Below are 25,704 nucleotides of genomic sequence, written 5' to 3' on the forward strand. Positions count from 1 at the left end.
GTTTATTATTTTAATCATTTTCTCTTAGTTTCTAATATGGTAAATATCAATAGGCATAACTATATACATAGATCTTTGAGGTCCTTGATTTTTTTCTAGAAATATGAAAGTGTTCTAAGACATTTGTGAACTGCCTCTCTATATTAATGAAGGTATAAAATAAACAGTTGTCCTTTGGTACCATAAAGGACTGGTTCAGGGCTCCCTGAAGATACCAAAATTCATGATGCTAAGTCTCTTTATAAAATGACATAGTATTTGCATATAATCTATGTACATTTCCCCATATACTTTAAATCAACTCTAGATTACTTACACCTAATACAACGCAAATGCCATGTAAATAGTAGTTATACTATATTATTTAGGAAATAATGACTGGAAAAGTCTATACACATTCAGTATAGATATCGCCCGCCCCCACGAAATGTTTTCCATTTGTGGTGATTGAATTCACAGGTGAAAACTCTCAGTGGTCAACTATATTTGCCAAATGTAAGGCATGCATCCCTTAATGATGAGGATACATTCTGAGAAATGCAGCAATAGGTGATTTTGTCATTTTGTGAGTTTCACAAAATATACAAACCTAGGCTACATGGTAGTCTATTGCTCCTAGCAAACAAACCTGAGTAGCATGCTACTGTACTGAATAGGCAATTACTAGTACTTACTCAGAGTAAGCACTTGTGTATTTAAACATAAAAATGGGACAGTAAAAATACCATGTTGTCTTGTGGGACCACTAGCATATATTTGGTCCATCATTGGCCAAAACATCAATAGGTAGAGCATGACTGTATAAGCTGAACTCTGAATTATTGCTAAGACACAGACAAAAAATAAATTAATGAATGACTGCCATTTGTTGATATCCAGAACATAGGATTTTCTCCAAAGGATGGCAGTAAGGTCCACACACTCAAATCTCCTCTGCTTTCAAATCCAGCCCCACCAAACTCTCCTGACTACTGGCTGGCTGGAACAGGAGTGAGGAGAGAGCAATGTTCATGCTATTACCTCTCCTCCAAGAGAGGAGTTCAGGATAGTCCCTCCTGCATATACCCCTTGTGATACCATGGATATTAGTTTGCTATAACAAAATGGAATCAATTGGGTGGCTTGACAGAAGTTTCAATTCTGGAGGCTGGAAGTCCAGGATCAAGATGTCAACAGGTTTGATTTCTCCCGAGACCCTTCTCTTTGGTTAATAGATGGTTTTCTTCTCACGTGGCCTTTTTTTGTGTGCTCACACATCACTGGTGTCTTCTTATAGGGATATAGTCATACTGGATTAGGGCCCACCCATATGACCTCATTTAACCTTAGTTTTGTTTTGTTGTTTTTGAGATGGAGTCTCACTCTGTCACCCAGGCTGGAGTGCAGTGGCACGATCTCAGCTCACTGCAACCTCTACCTCCTGGGTTCAAGCAATTCTCCTGCATCAGCCTCCCGAGTATCTGGGATTACAGGCACCTGCCACCATGCCTGGCTAATTCTTGTATTTTTGGTAGGGAGGAGATTTCACCATTTTGGTCAGGCTGGTCTAAAACTCCTGACCTCAGGCAATTTACCCATCTTGGCCTCCTAAAGTGCTGGGATTACTGGCATGAACCACTACCCACTATGCCCAGCTTAGTGATCTATTTAAAAATCCTTCTTTCAAATACAGTTACATTCTGGGGCACTGGATGTTGGGAATTCAATATATAAATTTGGAGGTAACAAAACAGCCCACACGTTAAGAAATTAACATTCTTCCATTTGTTTATTTCTTTTAGAGATGAAGTCTCGCTCTGTCGCCCAGGCTGGAGTGCAGTGGTGTGATCTCAGCTCACTGCAACCTCCACCTCCTGGGTTCATGCCATTTTCCTGCCTCAGCCTCCTGAGTAGCTGGGACTACAGGCACCCACCACCACGCCTGGCTAATTTTTTTTTTTTTTTGTATTTTTAGTAGAGACGGGGTTTCACCATTTAGCCAGGATGGTCTCGATCTCCTGACCTCAGGATCCTCCCACCTCAGCCTCCCAAAGTGCTGGGATTACAGGCGTGAGCCACCATGTCTGGCCTCCATTTGGTTATTTCTAAAGGTTGATATAGCTCACTATGTCAACTACACTACCTACCTTTCTAAGTCATTAGCATACAAGAAGCCCCTTGAGTTCATATAGTTCAAGTTCCTCTTTTTAGAAAGTGACTCAGATAAACTACTTCAACTCTCTGTATCTAATGTCACACAGCACATTATCAGCTGACCTTTTTAAATAGTCTTAATTTCAACATACTTAGGGGATGTCCTATTTAGAAAAAGCTTGCAATGATTTAGAAGAAATTTAAAGACTGCATGCAATGTTCTCTTCTGTAAAGGATTTTTTTCTTCAATCATCATGCCTCAACTTAAGTATTTGTATGTAAAGAGTAAGAGGGTGGGGCAGTGAATGGGTTTGTTTTCTATACTAGAATTTGCCTACACTGAGGAATAGCTATGGTCAAACCACTCTTGCCATGTGTTTGAAAGGAACTCCTTTAATCACAGAGAAGCAATAAAATCAGAATGTAAAGAAACCTTCTGCCAAATGACCTGCTGAAAAGCAGCAACCAAGTTGACAACTCTCTCATGTCCTGCTAACTGGCTAAAGAACTAAAAGAAGGCTGATAGAGAGTGAGAGGTTGGGAGGTTACTGGCTGGGAAGGTAGAATGTCCCAAATGCAAAAGGTTTATTCCTAGAACAATCAGAGTCAACACCCAAGATGCGCCAGGTGACTTCAATATTTGGCACTGCTCCCTTTATCCACAATGGGCAGCTAAAGATATGACACCTACTCCCAAGAGGCACTAACCCCGCTGACATAGGCCCCGTGCATTTTGGGAAATGATTAGTTTAACATCAACATAATACAAGATCCCTGCAGCACCAGGGAGTACAAACTAAGCGGAGGTTCACAGAACTTGTTTTATTGAGCTAGAGATAGGTCAGCAAACTACAAACTGTAGACTGAATCTGTCCTTCCACCCATTTTTTTTGTTTTTATTCCCAACCTTTGAGCTGGAAAAGAAATAGCAAGGAAAATATATTTCACAACATATGAGAATAATATAGAATTTAAATTTCAGTGTCTGCAAAGAAAGTTTTATTGGAACATAACATACTCCTTTGCATCTTATGTAGGGCTGCTTTATTGTTACAATGGCAGAATTGAGTCATGTGACAGAGACCATATGGCCACAAAAAGCCTACAATATTTACTGTCTTGTCCTTTACAGAAAACGTTTGCAGGCACATGATGTAAACTTCCAAGTCCCCAAAGTGTATAAACCTAACGTTTCAGATTTTACTATCTTTGCATATTTTACCCTGGAAAACCTTAGTGACTAAGCAAAGCATACTGATTATATTGGTTGAGTCTGGGATCTTGTGGGGAACATACTAAACCAGAAAGATTACCACCTTTAGAATTACCAGAATACAGAGGTTTGAGACCAAAATCTTCTAAAGAGCTGCTTTAGAAGAGTCTAACTTCCAGGTGAGTACAATAACATGGCACCTGAAAGCATTCTAATTCTTAATTACTTATTACACCTACATGAGAGTTGTACTCAAAACTCAGTTCACATTTCATCACATGGCTTTAAAACGAAGTTCCACCCCCTAAATCCATTCCCAATTTCTCGGTCACAACTGTCTCCTCCACCTCAAACAAAAGCAAAACTCTCAAGCTCCCAGAACCACTTTGTTTCAAGAGACATTGCAACAGAGGAAGACATCAGCTCAATTATTTTTTTCTCATCTCTTCCTGGCAAGAGGCTGGTGCCTTGAGTTGAACTGATTAACTGGAATAAGCATTCTAAAAACCAGATAGGGCTGATTACAAAGGGAATTACTGACCATAGCTTTTAACAAGAATATTAGAGAAGTTTTTATTGTTTGTTTTTTGAGAGAGTCTTGCTCTGCCACCCAGGCTGAAGTGCAGTGGCACGATCTCAGCTCACTGCAACCTCTACCTCCCCAGTTCAATCGATTCTCCTGCCTCAACCTCCAGAGTAGCTGGGACTACAGGTGAGTGCCACCATGCCCATCTAATTTTTGTATTTTTAATTGGGATGGAGCTACACCATGTTGGCCAGGCTGGTCTTGAACTCCTGACCTCTAATGATCCACCCACCTTGGCCTCCCAAAGAGCATTAGGGAACTTAAAAGGACTAAACCTGAACGTACCTCCTCGCTGCAGACTGTGAGAACAATTCTCCAGATGAGCAGGACTGGTGACTGTCTTTTTATGATGCTGTTCAGGATTCTGTAAAAACAATGGTCTTCATTCAGCAGTCTTAAACATCACAATGCAGAAAAAGAAATTAAACTAGATTAGATTATTCAAAATCTTTGCCTGCTTCTTCACAATACCTCCTTTCCATGATGTGACATAGTTAACTGTCTTGAAATGAGGAGACCACCAAGTTCTTTTGCTAAATCTTAAGCCAAACTGAAATTTCTTCACTGAAGCTGTACCCGTTCACAAGGAGGGAATCACATCGTAGGGTACAGCCATCTTGGTTCAGTGCTTCCTATTAACTGGGCTCAGAGACGGGCTCATGTGCTTTAAATGCAACAGAATGCACACAGGTGGCAATCGTTAATTATAGTGCCCATCCCACGAGCATGGACTTTTGACCCAATAGCAAATTAAAAGTAGATTGGATAGAAGTTCTGCTATAAATCAGGCCCATGAAGATTTATAAGAAGAAGAAGAAGAAAAAAATGTAAACTTCTTGCTTTCATCACTTTTTACATAATAAAATAAGTTCTAGGGTCTACTGAGAGATACCTCTAATTACTACCTCAGCAATTTTAGGGAAATATGACAATAGTTTCTAATCCTAACATTTTTTAAGAAAGCAAAGTCTTAGGTTCTAAAGAATATAATTTAGTTTTCTTAATTTCCTCTGGCTAGGGAAACCAAATAACTTGCCTTAGAGATCCTCTTCGATTAAAGTTTAACCATCACAACAAAATATTCCTTTTTGGCGGGGGGGCGGGGAGCGGGGAGACAGCAATTTGCTGCTCTGTTGCTCAAGCTGGAGTACAGTAGCATAACAGCTCACTGTGACTTCAAACTCCTGGGTTCAGGCTATCCTTCCATCTCAGCCTCCCAAGTAACAGGAATCACAAGCACACGCCACCACTCCAAGCTATTTTTCATTTTGTTTTGTTTTTTGTAGAGACAGGGGTCTCGCTATGTTTCCCAGCCTGGTCCTGAACTCCTATGCTCAATGATTCACCCGCCTCGGTCTCCTAAAGTGCTGGGATTACAGGTGTGAGCTACTGCACTGAAATCTAAACATCATTAGTTAAAGAGGAGTAACTAGTGTTGGTAGAATTTACAAGTAAAAATACAGGATGCTGAGTTAAATTTGAATTTCAGGTAAACAGCAAATACATCTTTAGTTTATGTGTATATACGATGTAATATTTGAGACATATTTGTATTGGGGACCTAATTATGCTAAAAAATATATTTGTTGTGTATCAAAAATTCAAATTTAGCTAGGGATTCTGAATTTTATCTGACAACCCTAGAAACATCTTTAATTCAAAATGTTTCTGGGTGAACGAGCAGCGGGGGAAAAGTTTAGTGAGTGTGTTGTGCCTAATCTTGAAAGGTAGAAATTCTTAAAAACTTTGGAACAGACTCCAGTACTGTTAGGCCTCTCACTTCTCCCATCTGAGGAATGAGGGGTGTGAAGTATAAATGTTGCATGGGCCTGTAAGGAGAAATTTTAAAAACAATGATAGTCCAGTTTGGTATAAATGGCAACATGCTTGATTTTTTTTAACTTCTTTAGATTGCTTGTGTATGAATCTTACTCATGAGCATAATTAATTTATTAGTGAATTAAATGAATAAAAACTGTTTGGATGCTTTCAGCTCCAGTCATGGACCACAACATGAACGATCAGGTGTAGCCTAGCAACTCAATAATGAGAAGGCATTTTCTTTTCAGCTTTGGCGCATTTTCTCTACCAAATAAATCAATTTAAAGCTCATCTTGACACTCCTCCATCCCCCGCCCCCATCATTTCAATGTGAAAAGAGGAGACAGATTCAAGCAACTTAATCCAATTGCTTTTTCGAGATACAGACTCCTTAAGTATTGCCTCAGACTATGTCTGACCTCTTGAACTCACAGAGGGGAAATTAAGGCAGAAAAATCTAGCAGTTCAAATTGTTGTAGCTTCAAGACCTGGTAAGATTTAATCTTGTTGGTTCCCTAAGGCAAATAAGGTTGAGCAAAATAACCAGAGAGTAACATGTTGAAGAATGGTTTCTTTTTAAGGACTGAAAATGGCCCCAAACACCAAGCATTTAGGAGGGTAGAAGCTACAGAAGTTCAAGGTTATTTAGTTACCAAAGCATAACGACATAAGTCAACGAATCAGGAGAGAGATATTGAGTGCAAAGCAAAAGAAAACTTAAATAGTTAGGTACAGTATAAGGAATCTTTTGCCTTGGATAACTTTAATTTCAAGGTAATTATGGTGGACATAATACCACATCTACCTCAGAGTCACTTTTATGCAGTGGGTCAGGACATGCTTCTAGTTCTTAATACTATTGATTGGCTTCCTCTAAGGAGTCCCCTGAGTATTCAGTCCAGGAAGCCTCACCACAAAGTGACAAAACCCTCACTATAATCCCCAAGCATGCCATGGTAGGTCTAAAACCTGGCTCATTTTGGGGAAGGTCTTAGAGTGTCATGGATGAATTTTTATCCCTGGAAAATTCCACTGCTAGGGCATTGCAAATAATTTAAAAGGGATCATGATACACTTATATGAGAAGAATGAAGATCCTCAAAATATTGTATATATTCAAGAGTCACCTAGGAAAACTTGTTGCAAATGCGGATTTCCAGTCGCCATCTGGAAGACTGAGACAGAATATGCTGTGGTAGGTCTTGACTTTTCCATTCAAATTTTTTTAAACAATCCATATAACGTTTTGATTATGTCTTATGATCAATGTAATGTGCTAAGTGCTAGAAGTTTAGAATTTAAATATGTACATATTCCCTCTCAAAAGTGTATTATTTGATCATGTTTATTTCTCAGAGAAGGCCTATAGGGAACAGGTATATAAAAGAAAGCTGCGGTCCAAAAAGTTACAGCATATACTAAAAGACACATAGCCGGTACATACAGAAGTCAAGTCTGCAACGAGGTAAGTTAATTAATTCATTATTTTTCATCTGTTTTCCAACTATTTTCCTGCCACGCCTGTCTATTGTGTTGCTGTGGCCTACTCACTGCCCTCTGAACCCACCAGACACACACTTGCCCCAGGACCTTTGCTGTTTTTCCTTCTCTCTGCCCAAAGTATTCTTCCCGTTATCTGACTTACTTCACTTCCTTCTGTCTCAAATCAAGTGTCACCTTCTCAGTGAGACCTTCTATGACCACATTATTTAAAATTACAGCCTTCCCACAGAGCACCCTGACCTTCTTTCCTATCTTCCCAGTCCTTCATGAAATGTGAAATTTAATGGATAAAGTGAAGACACTCCATCTTACAAATCTGACGTGTAGCATACTCATCACTTGGAGTGATTTACTTATATGTATACATCTAACAGTTTCTTGCCTGTCTCTGCTAGGATAGTAATTCTCAAACCTTAGCAGCATCAGAATTATCAGAAGTGCTTTTGAAAACACAGATTCCTCCTTCCCAGTCCCAGAGATTAGACTGAGGTCGTGCTAGTGGTGCCAGTCAGCAGATCATTTTGAGCAGTCTTGCCATAAGGCACTAGTTCTCATCTAGGGATGATTTTGCCCCCAGGGAACATTTCATACTATTCAGAGACATTTTTTATTGGTACAGCTGGAGTGGGGGAGCCACCTGGCGCCTTGAGAATAGGAGGCCAGGAATGCTACTAAATATCCTACAATACACAAGACAGTAGTGAGGAAGTTGAGTAAACCTGTCCTAGATGAATGCTTCTTAAATGCTACTATGCATCAAGAAGAGGAGGGCTTATTAAAAGTCGTATTATTAGATTGCACCTCCAGAGTTTCCGATTTGTTAGGTGGGTTCAGTGTGGAGCCTGAAAATTTACTAAGTACCCAGGTGAAGGAAATGCTACTGGTCCAGGGCCAACACTTGGAAAACAATTGCAGAAGGAAAGCTCCACAAAGCAGGAATCATGGTCTCTTTACTCCTTTCCCCAGCAATAGAATGTGGTACTGTATAGTCACTCAACTTTCTAATTGTTTAATAACAGCACCACTACGCCATGCACTCATGTGATGATTCTGACACCAAGGATTCTTGGATCACACATTGAGAAACAAGAGTTGTTGTCTGGGCAGCAAATTTCAGATGCCTTCTATTCCTATTGACCCCTCAGCTCATTTACTACCAACCAAAGAAGTCTAAGGAGAGTTTGCGTGTTTGCCCCGGTAGGCCTAACAATCTGCCTGAGGGCAATGCTCAAATTACATCCCCACAGTAAGCTCTGTACAAAAGAAACAAACTGTCAAATGCAAGTCTCTGCAGTCTCTATTTACGATGAAACTACACCACCCTACAACCACCTGTCTCACAATTCCCATTTTCAAAAAGGCCAGAGAATTTATTCACATATACAGACACACACACACTTAGTTCTTCAATCTGATCCTTGAGTGAGGGCTCTAGCATTGTAACATAATTGGGAATCGGTGTGTCTTGAATGTACTTGCGCTTCCATAACCACATCTCTGGCAGCTGTCCACTTTAAGATGGTATCTTCCAGGTGCTGCCAATTAACTCTCCTTACATCATTTTCTGGGGGAATATTAAATTCAGTTCCCTTTATCCTGTGCCCAAAGCCAACAATGAACCAGTTCATCTCCATAATTCAAACATGTCTGATATCTTAGATTCAATGGCCCTGTTTAAGACAGGCATTTAATGAAGAACTGGTGAATGAGAAGTTTAATGGCTAGAGTGAAGACACTCCATCTTATAAATCTCTTTTTACTCATGTGGAATCATCAGCCAGTGTTATTGATTTGCATTTACTGATTGGACTTTCTACTGTGTTCAGATGTTAGTATCCTCTGCTGGTGCCTGCAGGCTATTAGCTTCAGAGTAAAGCTTGCTGTTCTGAAAACCAGATTCTTCCCTACTGAAGTGAAAAAGCTGAAGCATTCACAATGGCTCAGAGAACCCAACACATTTTAGAAAGCCGTAAAAAGTACTTCACTAGTTGTCTTTGTTTTACAACAGTGAGAATTGACACAGAAATAATCAAAATCTATAAAGAGACAGTTCTTTTATTATTATTATTATTATTATTTTGAGAGAGACTTTCGCTCTGTCACCCAGGCTGGAGTGCAGTGGCGTGATCTCGGCTCACTGCAAGCTCTGCCTCATGGGTTCACACCATTCTCCGGCCTCAGCTTCCCAAATAGTTGGGACTACAGGCGCCTGCCACCATGCCCAGCTAATTTTATTTATTTGTTTATTTTTTTTAGTAAGGATGAGGTTTCACTGTGTTAGCCAGGATGGTCTCAATCCCCCGACCTCATGATCCACCAGTCTCGGCCTCCCAAAGTGCTGGGATTACAGGCGTGGGCCACCATGCCCAGCCAGTTCATTATTTTAAAAGCAGCATTATTGAGATATAGTTTACATACCATACAATTCACCTGTATAAATGTACAGTTCAAAGGTTTTCAGTAAATTTAGAGTTGTGCAGCTATCATCACTAATTTTAGAACATTTGTATCATCCCCACAAATCCCCAAAAAGTAACCCGGGGCCAATTTGTAGTTACCCACCACCAGCCCCAAACACTAATTTACTTTCTGTATCTGTAGATTTGCCTTTTTTGACAATTCCATATAAATGGAATCATACTATATGTTGTCATTCGTGTCTGGATACTTTCACTTAGCAAGATGGTTTTTAAGGATCATCTATGTTGTAGCACAAATCAGTACTTCATTCCTTTTTGTTGCAAAACAATTAATTGTATAGATATATCACAATTTGTTTATCCTGCAGTTGGTGGACATTTGTTTCATTTAGTTGGGCTATTATGAATAATGCTGCCATAAACATTTATGTACAAGCCTTTATGTGGACGTATTTTCATTTTCCTTGGGTAGATTCCTAGAAGTAGAAATCCTGGGTCATAAAGTAAGTCTATGTTTAACTTTTTTTAAATGCCAAACTGTTTTCCAAAGTGGCTGTATCATTTTGTAATCCCACCAGCAATGCATGAGGGTTCCAGTGATTCCACAGTCACTGAACCTCCAGCGTTTCCGATTTGTTAAGTGGGTTCAGTGCGGAGCCATAGTCTCTCAAATACTCGTTATTGTCTATCGTTTTTAGCCACATATGGTTCACTCTTAATGTTGAAATGTGTGAAACAGTGCTTTCAGATTTGTCCCACAAATATAAAAATACATCCAACATGTACTGGGGGCCTGCTCTATGTAATGTCTTTTAAATATATACCGTTAACCCATCACTAACAAAATGAGATATCATCTTTAGTTTATAAACAAAAAAAATAGGTTCAGAAAACTTAATTTCCTCATGGAATTCCAGCAACCAGGTTGCAAAATCTGAATTCAATGCCACAAAATGTGAATGCAAGAGTTATTTATGCAAACGTCAAGAAATATTTGAAATACAAGCATGGGCTTCCGTTTACTACTCACGGCCAAGATATTTCTACTAATGTCATTAAAAAGAGGAATAAACACTAAATTTAGTTCTTTCTAATGATTACACATTTTCCTTTGAAGAAACTATACTGAAATTCTGATGAACAATTTCACCTCAGAATTTTCTCTTAACATGTCAAATCCCAAAGCTGTAGTTTTGACTCAGGATTTAACCAGCAAGATATTTATGACAATCAAACCTCAGATGAAACATACTTCATAGCAATGAAAATGCTGAATGGTTTTTATTAACTCTACTGAATCATTTGCTACCATCAAAAGATGTAAATTCTGACAACTGCTGTTCATGTTTGAGTGCTTAAAAAACATTTATCGCCAGTTTCTGGAGTTCCGCCTGTGATTGAAGAGTATTGACGTTTCATCTAGCATGTATTCCATTATAGACAGGCTGTTGGCAGAATGGCGGCCAAAGTCACTGGATGGAACTGCTCCAGCTGAAAATCTTTAACTTAGCACCTAATCAGGCCACAACTTCTTTTTTTTTTTTTTTTTTTTTGAGACAGAGTCTCGCTCTGTCGCCCAGGCTGGAGTGCAGTGGCAGGATCTTGGCTCACTGCAAGCTCCACCCCCCGGGTTCACGCCATTCTCCTGCCTCAGTCTCCCAAGTAACTGGGACTACAGGTGCCCAACACCTCGCCCAGCTAATTTTTTGTATTTTTAGTAGAGACGGGGTTTCACCGTGTTAGCCAGGATGGTCTTGATCTCCTGACTCCATGATCCGCCCACCGTGGCCTCCCAAAGTGCTGGGATTACAGGCATGAGCCACTGCGCGTGGCCACCTTTTGTATTTTGTAGAGGCAGAGTCTCACCATGTTGCCCAGGCTGGTCTCAAACTGAGCTCAAGAAATTCTCCCCCTCCCAAAGTGCTGGGATTAGAGGCATGAGCCACCATGCCAGGCCTGGCCACAACCTCTTAACCTACCCATGCCCTCTCCTGCCTCCAATATGACTTCATCTGATCTACCCTTTGTCATTTAAACGGCCATCCTGCTTTCTCAAAGCTAATCCTTCCTTGCCTTGGAGATAATCTAAACACTGGCTTGAACTGATGAACATTTCAGAAAGGATAACTTCATTCCCTTGGGATTCATTATTTGACCTGTTTGACACAGAAGGTTTGCTAATGAGTAGTTGCTTCCCTGTTTTGTTTTAGAATATCTGCTGATGTAGTTCCTTGCTCCTCAAAGTATGGTCCACAGACTGGCAGCATCAGCATCCTCTGCAAGCTTGTTAAAAATGCAGAATTTCAGGTCTCATCCTTGACCTACGGATCAGAATCTGCATTTGAACAGTCTCCTCAGGTGGTTCCTATGTGCTAGGTTATTAACTTCAGCACAGGCTTTCGGGTCTAACCCACAGACCCAGAACCTCACATTACCCAGTTGAAAATCTGCCCCTATCAGGAGTGATAATAAGAACATTTATCATTCAGAAAGCACTTCCTTCTCTTCTGTCTGCATAGGTTTCTTCCCTCTGCCCCCAAACATGCTAAAGTCACTCCCTATTAAACAACAAAATCTCTGGTCTCTGTTATCCCTTTGAGGAAGAGTGCAATATTGTTCACATGTATCTACTTCCTTTCCTGGTGGGAGTATCTAACATCCCCATCCTGTTGAGTCCAGAATTGCCTATATGACTTGCTTTGGCCAATGAAATGTAAGCAAAAGTGATATGTGTCATTTCCAAGCAGGAAACATTTCAGGCTTTGCAGACCATAGGAACTCTCTCACAACTACTCAACTCTACCGTGGTAGTGTGAAAGCAGCCTTAGGGACTACATGAGTAAGTGAGTGACTGTTGCTATGGTCTGGAAATTCATGTGGTGGAAACTTAACCCCCGGTGCAACTGTGTTGGGAAGTGGAGACTTTGGGGACGTGTTTAGGTCATGAGGGTTCTACCCTCAGGAATGGATTAATGCTGCTATTAAAAGGGCTTGCAGGAGTGGATCCACTCTCTCTTGCCCTTCAGCCTTCTTCCAGGTAAGGACACAAAAAGGAGGCCTTCAGCAGATGCCATCATCTTGATCTTGAACTTCCCAGCCTTCAGAACTGTGGGAAATGTCTGTGCTTTATAAATTACTCAGTCTCCACTATTAATTGTTATACCAGTAGAAAACAAAGACAACTGTGCTCCAGTAAAACTTTCTGAGTCCAAGTTTCAAAACTGAGATGTTATTTGTAGCTCATCTACCACCCTAACTCCATCTACACTAAGCCAAGTATCAAATGCAAAACCACAGAAATTCCACGTGCAGGGGTATTTGACATCTTTTAGCTCATTCCCATAATGGATGCTGAATGGGTAAACAGGTATGTGATAAAGCAAGGATAGTAAAACGTTAATTGTAGATATAGACAATGGGTATATAGATATCCCCTGCAAAATTATTTTAACCTATTTGAACATTTTTACAATGTTGAGGGGAAAAATATCAAAGCTAAAGTGTGTCAGTCCTGGGACATAATCAATTGACTTATGAAGTATAATTTCACTTGCTAAACATCTCATGGAAATTTAGCAGGCAGGATATGAAAAATAAGGTCTGAGATACCAGCTCAAGTACCTCCATGGTCATTAATAAATACGTTTTGAGCCCCTACTATATGTTAGGCATTGACACCTTGGTAAAGAAGATAGATGTAGAGTTTAATGGTAGACAAATGCTGACCACTCCCGATTACACAACTCTATTGACCAAACCTTGGTAGGTTTGAAATTCTCTAACACCTATTGTTCCATCCATTAGGAACTTAATGTTTATTATGTTGTATTTGAGCCTTTCTCTGAGAGACTGCAAGCTCCTAAAACTCAAAGATCTGTCCCCTGACCTTAGTGCCATGCATGTCATATCCACAAAGGTTGCTGCCATGCTCGTTCATAAAGGAACGGCTTTGATGAACAATATGTGAAGGTGTGGCTAAGGTGATGCTATGCCTGCATTTATGTAGGAGGCAGACCTCTGTCAACATGATCCAGCAATTTTTAAATGGCTGAAGGCAAATATCTTTGCCTCTTTAAGTGAGTGGAGTCAATGAATTATTATTCTTTCATAAAGTAAGCAGAGCCAGCTGTCAAGAGGATGGTTAAATAACAATATATACTCAATCCTACTCATTAGTGGAATCCATACTTGTGAATTTGCCTACTCACTAAAGTTCATTTGTAACCCCCACAAAATAATACTTGAGGCACTTTGTAGTCATTCGAGGGCAGGAGCAAAGCCATGAAATGTTTGAGTGGCCCAACGTGCAGGTCAGCTGAGGCCAGACAAGGCAACACTCTGCCTTTCTGTTTCAGCTCACGTGCTGTAAACAAGTGTGGGGTTTTTGGCTGGTCTTCTTAGTGCCACAATTTTCCTATATTTTATGGTATGTGTTGATGACTTCACTGCTCAAAATGGCCTGCAAGCATATGCTGAAGTGTTGTTTAGTGTTTCTAAGCTCAAGAATGCTGCAATGTGCTTTATGGAGAAAATACATGTATTTGAGAAGCTTCTTTCAAGTGTGACTTACAGTCCTATTGGCTGTGAGCTCCATGTTAATCAATGTCTACTAAATAAGGTGTCTTTAAACAGAAACATACATAAAACAATGTTACATATTGCTCAATTGATGGAAATGTAACCAGAGGCTCACAGGAAACTAACCCTGTATTTGCTAAAGCAGCAATCTTGGTGACTTTACAGAACATAAGTGGCAAGAATAACTGGAACCAGCAGCTTGTTGAGAGCCATTACTAAGCTCTGCCACAGGCACAACCATTCTCACTTTGTCCATGAACACATGCGGCATATGCAGTAGCTCCCCGCTTATCCGCAGTTTCCCTCACTGCGGGGCAACCATGGTCTGAAAACAGGTAAATATAGTACAATACCATATTTTGAGAGAAACTACATTTGCTTTTTTTTTTTACAGTATATTGTTATAATTGCTTATTTTTATTAATCTCTTACTGTGTTTAACTTATAAATTAAACATCATAAACTTTATCATGAATGTATAGGAAAAAACATTATATAGAGAGAGTTTGGGACTATTCTCCATTCCAGGCATCCCCTGGGGGCCTTGGAAAGTATCCCCTGCAGATAACAGTGGACTACTATAGCCAGAACGGCTGGTTAAGGAAGCGTAAGCAGACAGGTAGATGTTGCAAGACAATGAAATTTAGTGCAAGCCTGTCCAAAGTGAGTAGTAAGGAGAAATCCATAATCAACATCAAATAAATTATTTCTTCTTTGGGTGGCCATAAGGCATAGACAGTCATACCCGGATATAAACACAGTTTATGGTAGTCTGAAAGGTCACACTAAGGCCTGAATTTTCCTGTAAATAACCCTCTAGGACATCGTGAAGTAAAAAACAATCAATCATGGAAACAGATGGGATACAGAATATGCTGCTATGTTGCAATTAGTAAGAGGGGCTATGGATAAAGCAAAACTCATTATGCTGAAAAGCAGAAGCATTGCAAACATTAAAAGACCTTGTGGTCAGCCACAGCTGTAAACTGAAGGACAGATGTACCCTTCGTGAGGCAGAGAAAAGGCCAAAAATGATAAATACTTCCCAGGTTGTTCGCAGATGCTCATCCCAAACAAGGAAAAGCATTAAGCAGTACTTAGGCAGGAACTGAGAAGTCAATAGGCTTAAGAATGCTCTAGTCATGACTCAACAGCATTCACCTATCTTTATATTTAAAAAAAAAAAAAAAAAAAAAACAGTTAAAAAGAAAGAGAGACAGTACTTGGATTTGAGGTGTTTAAAACCTTACAGGGCTGGTGCCATGGCTCACACCCATAATCCCAGCACTTTGGGAGGCTGAGGCATGCAGATCACTTGAGCCCAGGAGTTCAAGACCAGTCTGGGCAACATGGCAAAAATGCTGTCTCTACCAAAAAGACAAACATTAGCTGGACGTGGTGGCGCATGCCTGTGGTCCCAGCTACTTGGGAGGTTGAGGTGGGAGGATCCTTTGAGTCCAGGAGGCAGAGGTTGCAATGAGCCAAGATTGTGCCACTGCACTCCAGCCTGGGCCACGGAGCAAGACCATCTCAAAAAACTTAATAAAATTCAAAAAGTCTTTCAGCTCAGAGGAGTGGAGATGTATTGATACTTTATGTATGAAGGCAAAACCCATAATCCTGAAGCATTAAATGTGACCCTAAAATGCTCTAAATTTGTCAGGGCTGAGTGGTCTACTTGCAGTTTAAGTGGCTAAGGGGCATCCCTGGTCTTTCTGCACATAGGCCAGCTCTACTGCCTTGCTACTCAAAGTATGGTCCACAGCCAAGAAGCGCAACATCACTTGAGTATTTGTTGAAAATGCAGATTCTCCAGCTCCAACCTAGAAGTACTGAATCAGCTTGTGTTTTAACAAGATTTCCAAATTATTCACGTTTTAAAGCTGGAGCAGCAATGGCCTACAATTATGGTGACCAACCACCTCGGGCCTGTTGTAAGCACCGCAAGTCCCATGCAGTGTGAGAAACCTCTTGGTCTCAGACACATCCAGATAGTTGGTCACCCTATTTTATCCCAATTCTACAACCAAAAGAAGTTCTCAAATGGAAGACTTGAGACTGAAGAGCTACTTAGGGATTATTGTACCCTGAAACAATTTCCACTGTTTACAGTTTACTTTGGAGTCATCTGGTTCTATGTGGTTTTCACATAAGGAAAGTAGAACAAGGATGAAAGAATTCATATGGAAAACTAAGACTCTGAAGAACAATCTTGCCCCACACTCAGTCTTCCACTCCAGGATATACCAGTCCAAGGAATGCATTTTGAAACCGAGCAGAAGAAAGACCAGGAGACATTCTTTAGGGCCTAGAGTCATTCTGTGTGATTGGTTACATTATCACCATACCTTTCAAAGCCAGGGACAGCTGCTCTTGAACAATGGGTCTCAGACTTTAGCTATGTCAAAAGACACTTGCAGGGTTTATAAAGCACAGATGGCTGGGTCACACCCTCAGACTACCTGATTCAGTGTGGCCCCAGATCAGCAGCATCCAAAACACAGGAAAGTGTGTGTAGCAGAAGCTCAGGCACCACCCCAGACCTGCTGAGTCAGGATCTCCATTTTACCAAGATCTCCTGGTGATTTGCTTGCACAGTAACCTTCGAGAAGTATTGATACAGAAGACACTCTGACGAATTTGCTGAATCCGCATCCTGTGTATAAATCCAACTGCTTAATCTTCTCATTGAGCAAATCTGAATTTCATGCTCTTCTCTTTCTTTTTTATTTTTTTCCAATTTTGGCCATAGAATAGGTGGAAGTTCATTGCCACACAGGTATACAGATTCATTGTTAATAAAGCAAGTTACCTTCAACACCAAGAACAGAAAGTGCTCTCACTGACCATGAAGGAGCATTTGCCCTGGCTCAAGGAACATAAGGTCTTCTGTTCTCCTCAGGGAAGCAGCCACTCAGGGGAAGCTACCACTCTCAGACTAAGGACATCTGGACACAGCCAGTGCCAGCAACCTGTGCACTAGGCAGACGTACCTCGGAATCCCTGCCCTCCACAACAGTTCCTGCAATTTGTTGGCCATACCTCATAGGAAGGTTTCATTCCTGCCAGATTAGCTTACTAAGGAACAGCATATTCCCTTCTGCAAATAGATAATGCTGATGTCACATTTTCTGCCTCTACTTCACTGTTGCCAATAACATAAGGCCACATATTCTGTTATTTTCTTCTTTGAAGTTCTTGAACTGGATACCAGTTCTCCTGGAATTTTTTTAAAGAATGCTAATAACTAATATTTATGAAGCATATGTTAAGTGCCAGATATTGTCTTAAATACTTAACATTCCTTATCTTATTTAATCCACACAATAACCCAGGAGGTAGCTACTATGATTAGTCCCATTTTACACATTAGGGAATTGGAGACACAGAGTAGCTAATTAACTTGCCCAAGATCACCCAGCAGGTAGACTGCAGAGCCAACACAGTAATGAAAAAGATGTCAAACCACCAATTTTGTCTTACCTTTTCTTTCCAGAAAGTTCTACCTTAAAAAATATTGTAATAACAGAGTGTTGCATACAGGAGTGACCCTGTTGCACTGGAGAATGTCTTTTAACCTGCATGCAGCTCAGCTCCTCCTGTGGTAAGTGGAATAATAATAAGCACTCTGCCTCTCGCAGAGGTATTGTGTAAGTCTGCGCCTGCACAGTGTAAACTGTAAAAGCACAGGACAAAGACAATGATCAAAGGGATGATAATCACCCCAAATAATTCATTAATTCTCACAACAACCTTGTGAAACACAGGAAATCGACTCTGGATTAATTGCTGGCAACTGGTAAAATGCGGCATGCCAAGATTCTATTCTTGTTCTCCAGGTGGGTGGAAGGGGGCTATCTGCTGCAAAGAACTGACTCTCAAGTCAAGGAGGGAATGTCAAACCTTTCCAAGGAGCTGCAGGAGAAACAGAAAAAAGAAACAGAGCTGTTCCCACCTGTACATGAGTGCAGCAATGACTGATAAATGATCATCAACTCTGGCACATAGATAGGCTACATTTCTCAGCCTCTTTTACAGTTAAACATGGCCGTAGGATTCAGATTTACACAATGGGATGTGAGAAATCATGCGCCATCAAAATCTCCCATGCGTGATTCTCTCTCTCTCTTGCCCCATATGCCAATTGAATGTCAATACCCAGAGCAACCTAGGAAACCACACAAGGAAGACAGCCGAGCCTTTGTTATCCTGGGTCCCTGAATGACTGAGTGGAATAATCCTTCTTACCTACTGCTCCTTCCTAGTCCAGGTATACCATTATTGCACTGCTTTCTACATATTACATCAAATTTAGTTTTATTAAGCCACTGAAATTGGGTATTTATCTGATATCATAGCTAGTATTAGCCAAACCATTGATCAATGTCCCCTTTAAAAATCTGCTTTATGCCATTTTAAATATGTCACTCCTGTTGTAAATTCCCATGAATAATGATTCCACCTAGGTTAGAAGAGGAAAATATCCTTAATAGATTAGGGGAGATTTTATTCTCATATGGATGCTAATCTGATTGTTTTCCTAACTCCTGTGTGGGATTGGCCATGGTGGGTAAATGACAGTTTTGATTGCTGAATAAGAAGAAATGTTTTGCAGCAAGGACAGAGGAGTTTGCTAAAGAGGAAGACGTTGGTCATTGTGATTTCACCATATTTCCAAGACCAAAGCAGAGTTGGAAAGTAAGGTGGGATGGCTCCAAAAAGAAGTCATTTGACTTGACGATTTTGCCAAGACAGACCTGTGGAGCAGGGACAAAGAGGAGGGTAAGAGTGCTAACTCCCTGGGGAAGCAGGTTCCAGATCACAGGGGTCCAGAGAATATTGGTATGAACTTCACTGAAATATACTCTGGGTATAAGTTGATACAATTCCATTTAGATATATTTATCACAATGTTATAGATTGAAGAAGTGCCATATTTGATTTATCCAAAGTCATGCAGTACAATTCATTTCCCAAATCATCAAGGGCCTGCAGTTTTGTTTCTCACAGTCCTCAAGGCAGCAAGTTCTCTCCAGCAGTTTCATCTTGCTCTGGGTAATATCTGCTCCCCAGTTTTTTCCCACTGCAATCACATCCTATGCCAGCCTGGGAACCAACAACTTGGAAATTTGAAATCGATAGAGATTTTGAGACATTAACAGGTTAGTTGCAGATGTGGGAAAATTATAATCCTGGTGTCGTGCCATTGTACCTACTTTTTGCCCCTTATGAGCATGAAAAACTGTTCCCAAAGCACTGTGGCACCAGTCTTGCCAGACAGGGAAGAGAAAGAAAAAAAAGTGCTCCCAGGCCTTTGTTCTGGCTGTACACATGTGACAGCTTTCAGAACCTCAGCAGATCTCCTGGCAAGAATAGCAGAGAGCAAACCCCTCCTCCCCATTGGGCAAGGGTAATGCCTCCTGGCAAAGACCTCAAGCACATCCGTCTCTCTCCAGGCCCTTCGAGGGCTGCTGTGCATCTGCAGAACAGATGGAAGAGTCTGCTTGTCTGACTGTTGGCTGTTTTATTTCACTCAGTAAACATTTATTGAGGATCTACTTGTGCCAAGCCCTAGGCTGAGGGATGTTCCACTGATGTGTGTGCAAGTGAGCATGCATTGACCAAGGTACAAGTGCTGAGAGAATATGGGTATCTGTGTGTGTGTGTGCGCGTGTGCGAGCGTACCCTCAAATCACCAAAACAACAGGAGAATGGTGAAAAGGAATGGACAACCAACAACACAGCTGATCGACTTTGTCATAGGAGAAATGTCATGGTCGAGCTCAGTGCTTCTCAAACTTGGCTGTGCACAGGAATCATCTGGGTATCTTGTTAAATTGCAGATTTCAGTTCAGCAGATCTGTGGTTGAGCCCTAGATTCTGCATTCCTGATGGGCTCCCAAATGATGCTGATGCTGCTCATCGGGGACCATAGTTAGAGTAGTAAAAGTCTCATCTAATTTTCTTGCTGATCTGATAAAGTAGTTTGATGGTGTGTGGGCTGGCAGAAGATATATATTTGATTCAAATCTATATGAGGGCAATGAGTGTATGGAACTCACTTAAAAATGGACCCGCAATGTGCCAGGTACTTTGTCTATGTAAAGTCAACTAATTCTCACATCTGAGTGTTGTTACATCTCTTTTACAGTTGAGAAAATGTAAATTCAGGGCAATGAAGTAACTTTTCTGAGGTCCCACAGCTAGTAAGTATTAAAGATAAGATCTGAAATTAAGTCTCCCTGTCTTTTAAAATTAATGTTTTATCTACTTCCCTAAGGGGTCTCTTCATCCATTTAAGTTGACTCCTGTCTGGAAGAGATGGTCTGAAGCACCACAGATTTTGAATTGGAAGCTGCTGTCACATGGCCCCTTGACAGTCAGTGAAACCTAATATGGAATTATCTGCTCAGCAGCATTGCTCAATTAATCCGATTTTTAAAGCATGGTTATCATTAAAACCTCTACGTGAATGTTAAAAGAAAATACTGTATTAGCTGGTTTTCCATTCCTGGTAATGATCTGACAGCAGTGAACAGGTATCAGTATCAAGAAAGTGATGGATTTCTGTCATGTCAGAGCAAAGGAAATAATAATAATAAAGGCCAAAGGTGAGATCTCTTCCACTCTGAGAAGAAATACTGTGAGGACTGTTCACTAGGAGCCATGGGCTCAACCCGGCAGTCTCCAGAGAATGAACATGTGACTATCGTTATGCAGCCCAGCCAAGTATTCAAAATATATTGGGTTTCATGGTCAAAGAATTATGTTTATTGTTTCCTCTAATCAATTTTACTTCACAAAATAAAGAGTGATATATCACTCTTAAGTTCTCGGAAGAAAGGAGTGTCAGAAACCTTACAAATAAAGTATGTGTTAAAGAAAATGGGTATAGAGTGGGCTCTGAACTGAAGAGAGGATATATGACCCACTCTTTAAGCTCATAGGAAATTGTGACCTCGAAAAAGTACCCATGATTTCTCAAGAGAACTATTACTTAACAAAATCTCCACAATAACAATGAATAACGGCCTGCCAAAGAATATAAAGAGAAAAGGATTTAATATATATCCCATAGTTATGAGATTATTGGCCAAGGGAGTCTCGTGCAAATAAGATCACTCCCTCAACCCCCAAATCAAATTCCTCACAAAATCATATTCATATTACTAACCTTTATGAAGAGAGAAGATAATCCTCTATAATTTTCAGCCCAATTGGCATTTATTTTTCTATAAAGGAAATAAAGAAATCAAAACGATAAAATAATTCTATTTTGAAGTAGTTTTCAATGTGCTGACCTAACTATAGCTTTGAATTTATAGTGGAATAGTTTATATGTTTTATATCTAAAGACAATGAATCTCTGATAAAAACCAAAACATGAAAATAACCTGAATTATTTTCTATCATTTGCTTATTTCCATAACTGTAGCCAGTCTTGGGCAGTTCTCAGTCTTTTCTCTCCCTACTTCATTCTATTACTCTCAGGAATGTTGCTCAATAGAAAATCGAACCAACAAAAATGGAGAATTCTTAATGCATCATTAGGTCTTTGGAGCATGTAAATAGACTGCATCAATTAAAAAAAGGGGTTCAGGAATATATTTTCTGTCTTCTAATTATGAAAACTAAAAAGAGAGCATTTCTCAATAGGTTCTTTCATATTTAATTTTATTCTGTGTAATTATATTTAATATGAAGGATATAAAATTCACTAAATAGAAGCATTAATAAATGTAAAATAATAATTTCTAAAATGTGTGTAGTGTGTATATACTATTTTTAAACATTGCACATCCATTATTCTTCATAGATATACAACTGCTGCTTATAATTATGAAATACATTTGCTAATTATTTCATTAATAGTAAACCAGTTTTATTAGTTGTTATTTGTTATTACATTAGAGACATTTTTAAAAAACTATTAGGATTAGAATTATGTAATGAACTTGCCTTCTGTTGGTCTAGTTGTTTTTTTACTAATCTAAAATATCAAATGGACAGAATAGTGTTCAATTTTGATACAGGAGTTACTATAAACTTGGTTTCATTTTCTTCCCTTGAAACAGAATTCTCACCATGACCTTTCTATATATGGGATTTCAAAACTGCAACACACTGTCTGTAATACCCTAAATTAAACAGGGACTTCCTGATCCACTACAGTGGTTTGAGTAATGGTTACATCTAAGCAGCAGTTCTGACCAATTACAAGCACATGGTCGTGGGCTGTGACTGAAGAGCAGGGTTTGTGTATATACGATCTATGTTGATACTATTTCTGGAGCTACAGCAGGTAAACTCCTTTCTCCTAGTTAGGTTTTGAAATCTTATGTCATATTTTTAGAGATAACACCTTAGGTGGGAAAAATGGGAAAACGTCCATGGAATTGTTGAATTGAGAATGCAATAAAGTTCAAGAAAGCAAATGGGGACACATTTGGTGTTGATTGCTGGTTTTTGTGTTTCACAGCATCTCCTGGATACTTATTTCCAGCTAAAAAATATTTTAATGATATTTCAATTAGGATGTCTTTCTGTACTCTCTCCACACTACTGCCCCATTGATCTCCAAAATACTGTGCAAAACCCCTCATTGCATGAATCACAGTGCATTCTGGCATTTGTCTTCCTAGCTAGAACATAACTTTCAAGATGCTAGTGCTATGTGTGTATATATCTTTTGATTTTAGCCCCTACACTGAGTATATCTGGAAAAGGATAGATGTCCGGTAAACATTTATTAAGTGATTTGGAAGTGGTTGTGCTCGATGTTATCTTTACATTTGTGCTCCAAGTCATCTTTGCATTTTTTTTTTTAATCTTACTCATGCCTGACTAAAGAAAATGGTCCTGTAGGGGCAACAGCAAATACGAACCATTTACATTCCAATGCTATAAAAGACATTTACATACATTGTTTCAGGCAACCCTTTCAAGCCCGTGAGTTAGGAAACTTGGTTTTATATGTCATACAAAAGAAATCTAAAGCTCAGATAACTTATGTATATTTACCATATTCATGGTTTAGCTGGAATGTTGTGAAAGCAATACTTGCATCAAGTCCTTAGGCATCAAGTCCAAAACTGTTGCTATGAACCTACAGCAACCTTCACTCCTTGCTGGGCATTTCTGAGAAAACCCTCCATCTACCTCAACCAAGGTGGCAACAGCCAGAGAAACAATGAAGGATCAACTGATTCAAATTCTAGCTATCCTGTACCTCTACACCTTCACAGCTCCATTTAATAAATGACAGATAAATATTGGTCCCATCTAGGGAGTTACAAGTCTGTTATTTTTAAATCCACAGCATAAGAATTGATGGTAGTTGATAAGATGCCAGGTGTCCAGATCTAGAATCATGTTACAAGAACCATAGCAGTAATACTTAAGTACTTTAAAATTATCCATTTAATCTTCACAACAGCCTCTGAATTAGGTGCTAATTATCTTATTCTGCAGGTGAGAAAACCTAGACTCAGAAAAGTGAAATAATCTTGCTGGAGGTCATTTATCTGGCGAGTGGTGGAGTCCTAACTCAAATTCTCATTAGTTTGAGTCATAGAGCTGTGCTCTCAGCCATGATACCATCCAATCCCCTGCTCCCACTCAGTTGGAGATATTTTCTAAAACCTTATGAACCTCAAACTCGATCTGTAGGATAAATTTTTGAGCCTCTTCATGCACTTTGATTCATTCTTTAAAAATGATTTTTAAATTAGTATGCATTTTAAAAGGATATTCTCTCTCTAGTTCTAAACACAAGTGTAATTTTGTGACAATCTGGATTTGTGTTTCAATTATCCAAACTGTTTCTCCCCACCCCCACACCCCCAGTTTTTTGTTTGTTTGTTTGTTTGTTTTTGAGACAGCGTCTTGCTCTGTAGCCCAGGCTGGAGTGCAGTGGCACAATCTCAGCTCACTGCAACCTCTGCCCCTGGGCTCAAGAGATCCTCCCACTTCAGCCTCCCGAGTAGCTGGGACCACAGATGTGCACCGCCATACCCAGCTAACTTCTGTGTGTTTTTTTGTTTTTGTTTTTGTTTTTTTCCAGAGACAGGGTTTCCTCATATTGCCCAGGCTGGTCTCGAACTCCTGGGTTCAAGCAGTCCCCTCACCTCGGTCTCCCAAAGTGCCGGGATCATAGGCATGAGCCACCAAGCCTGGCCTCCTTCCCATTTTTTTCAAATTCAGTGGATAATTCATCACGATTTATCCTTATCCCTTTTACTTGTGGAAACCTAAACCTAAAAAGTATAAATCAAGAAAAAGTGGTATTCTAGACACTCAAATAAGGTTAAACACTCAAAAACAGCATTACAGCAGTATCTTCTTTATTTTTTGCTTATATTTTTTACTATAGATTAACAAAAGTAGACCACTAAAGTTGCATGCACTTTTACTTCTGAAAGCTGAAGCCACAAACTTCCTAACTTTGCTATACTGGAGTAAATTAGTATCTTTGTCAATGCCAATTCCTAAATTGAGTGTTTTCTATCATATTAAATACTTTTTTACTCAAATATGTACTTTGGTCCATCTGACTAAAGCCATAAATTGCTAACCAGCAGCCCACAAGCCAAATTTCATCCCATAATATATTAGGTTTTGGTGCTTGTTTTTAATTTTGATTTAGTTGGCACTAAAAAAAAAAAAAAAAAAAAAAAACCTCAAGATTTTACACAGATTTCCAGAGTCACATAAAAATTCAGATTTCTAAACCCTCATATAAAGTCAGACATTTATCATTACTAGGCTGAAATCACTCCAAAGTAAAGCAAGTTCCTGGAGCTGAGTTAGGACTGCCCTCTTTCATGTTCTTAATCCATACTGTTATTGTCATATATTATTGCTGCCTCCCTTCTTGACTCCTGACTCCTGAAGGCATTTGAATGTTCCAACCCAGTACATGAAGTATTCTTTGTTTATTTAAGCTTACTTTTTGGAGGCCACATCTCATAAAATTAAATAAACTATTTCTGTTTTGTTTAATACCATGGCTATCTTTACCCTGCAGTGGCTTTATTACAGGATGTACTAGAAGATCACTGCTTTTTCCTTTGCCAAAAACTTATAGCTTTCCAATATACTTGTCAAGCTATAGTGTCTGATAGTTTTTAGGTTATCTGGTCTGTCTCAGTTGACAACCATATCATCAGAGGTAGACTTCATGGGCCCTGGTAAGCAAAATTCTGGCCATGCTGTCTGTCACTCTGCTATTGCTCCTGTGAGTATGTTACCTTTCATGGCAAAAGAAATTTTGCAGATATAATTAAAGTGACTCATCAACTGACCTTAAAAAAAGGAGAGATTATCCTGGATTATCTAATCACACAAACCTTTAAAAAGCTGAGAACTTTCTCTGGCTGCAAGTAGAAGAGATGTAGGAAAAGTGGAAGTCAGAGAAATTGGAAGTACAAGGACTCACTGTTGCTGACTTT

The 25,704-nt window shown here is 39.6% G+C and overlaps 1 long non-coding RNA gene across 1 annotated transcript in view; it reads right to left on the minus strand.

Moving 5' to 3' along the window:
• Positions 1 to 25,704, minus strand: part of LOC105521897 — a 505,254-nt gene that overhangs the window by 319,328 nt on the left and 160,222 nt on the right. The window contains exon 4 of the long non-coding RNA XR_001003355.1: positions 4,218 to 4,296. This is a non-coding gene — a long non-coding RNA (uncharacterized LOC105521897). The remainder of the gene's footprint in view (positions 1 to 4,217; positions 4,297 to 25,704) is intronic.

Source organism: Colobus angolensis, unplaced genomic scaffold (assembly GCF_000951035.1).
Source record: "Colobus angolensis palliatus isolate OR3802 unplaced genomic scaffold, Cang.pa_1.0 Scaffold411, whole genome shotgun sequence".
Taxonomy (NCBI): domain Eukaryota; kingdom Metazoa; phylum Chordata; class Mammalia; order Primates; family Cercopithecidae; genus Colobus; species Colobus angolensis.